Below are 2,147 nucleotides of genomic sequence, written 5' to 3' on the forward strand. Positions count from 1 at the left end.
AAACACTCCGAAAAGGTTCAAACCTCCCAGCAGAAATGAAAGAGACTGAGAATACTGTATTTTAGGCCCAGGAAACAAATCATTGCTGGCTAAGATTGTTAAATGCAGCAAAATCATCTTTATCTTTTAAAGTGCTGCAGAGATGAGCGCATTCAGGAAGCACACGTTTGCAGCAGCATCCTTCAGTCTGCTTTCTCAGCGGAGGGCAGAGGAAGGCTCCACATAGGGCTAATGGCTTTAACAGTTACAGCTTCTCTCAGCACCAGCTTAGCTATCACATGAGGCTTCCCAGGGCTCCTTTTTAAAAAGACAAAAACAAACAAAAAACTTCTTATCAATTCTTTGCGTCTTCCACACCATGTATCTCTATCCCATCTGTTTTAGTTAGGGTTTCTACTGCTGTGAAGAGACCCCATGGCCACAAAAACTCTTATAAAAAAATATTTAATCAGGGCTGGCTTACAGTTGCAGAGGTTTGGTTCGTTATTATCATGGTAGGACATGGCAGCATGTAGGCGGATACGGTGCTGGAGAAGGGGGTCACACTGGAGCAGTTACATCGTGATCCTACAGACAACAGGAAGTGGTCTGAGATGCTGGGAGTGGCCTGAGCGTATATGAGACCTCAAAGCCCACCCTGACGGTGACATACTTCCTCCAAAAAGGTCATACCTACTCCAACAAAGCCACATGTACTAATAGTGCCACTCCCTATGAGTTTATGGGGGCCAGTTACATTCAAACTACCACACCACTCATCTTCCCAACCATTAGCATCCACCCCTTATCCCTGCAACCTCCCACCCAAAACAAAATGCAGCAAAATTAAAGAGAAAAGAACAATAAATAAATAATAGAAAAATCTCGTCATGGAAGCTGTAGTGTGACACAGTGAGTCACTCAGTATATCCTTTAGTCCAGACATATTTACTTGCAAGTGTTCATTGTAATGAGTCATTGGTATGGTTCAAGGCTTTTGGTTTTTCTACATTGTTGATACTAGACTATCACTGGGACTCCTCTTGGATATCCTGTTATTGCCCATGTTGTGGAGATCCTACTGTTTTGGGTCAGTAGGACCAGGCCCCTGTATGTACTCCAGTAGTTCTTAGATGGGGTGGATGTTGGGGTGGACCAACTCATGGCCTTGGTTGTTGACCTGCGTGGTAGCTCGTCAGCCCACCATCTCTCCTCCTTCCTCACCACCACGGTGAGATCTCCAGCACTGCCCTAGCTAGTTCACCCTATGCTACAGTTGGCAAGGGGTAGGGCTGGCTCATCTTCTTTCACAACTTCAGGGCACATTCACCCACACCTGCACCACCAGGGCCAGCCCTAATATGCTGACCAGGTGAGGTGAAGGGGCCAGTCTCCTGAGAGCAGCTTCAGCTCTCCCGCTCACTCTCATGACCTCAGAACCAGTTCCACAGTGACACACTTCCTCAACAAGGCCACTCCTACTCCAGCAAGGCCTCAGCCCCTATTACTGCCATTTTCAATGGGCCAAGCATTGGAACACATGAATCTATAGGCGGGCATACCTATTCAAACCAGCATATCTTTTTTTAAATTTTATTTTAAAAAATCAATTTAATTAAGAAAAAATTTGAAATAGAAACATGTCCATATTTGTTGAAACTATACAGTGGAAGCGGCTAACCTGTGTCTGTTTTTGCATTTACAGACTTTCTCCATGTGAACTGAAGGGTAATAGTCGAGAGGCTGATAGAGGCCATTAGGACGTGTTGCTGGGATACCGAGCTGGCTGGACTAATGCTAGTCCAGCTGAGGCCCAGTGAGCAGGAAGCCTGCTTCTATACCTCCCTCCTGTCCATTCCCAAATGGGAGGCAGTGTCGGGGAGGATGCACAAGTACTATGCTGCGGTAAAAAACAATGACTTCTTGAATTTTGCATGCAAATGGATGGAAATAGAAAACACTATCCTGAGCGAGGTAACCCAGACCCAAAAAGATGAACATGGGATGTACTCACTCATAATTGGTTTCTAGCTATAAATAAAGGTCACGGAGTGTAAACCTGGTGAACCTAAAGAAGCTAAATAAGAAGGTGAACCCAAGGAAAAACATATAGTTATCCTCTTGGCTAAGGGAAGTAGACAAAATTGCCGGGGAGAAAATTGAGATCT

This window comes from Alexandromys fortis, unplaced genomic scaffold (assembly GCF_014885135.2).
Source record: "Alexandromys fortis isolate MF-2015 unplaced genomic scaffold, M_Fortis_MF-2015_v1.1 scaffold_34, whole genome shotgun sequence".
Taxonomy (NCBI): domain Eukaryota; kingdom Metazoa; phylum Chordata; class Mammalia; order Rodentia; family Cricetidae; genus Alexandromys; species Alexandromys fortis.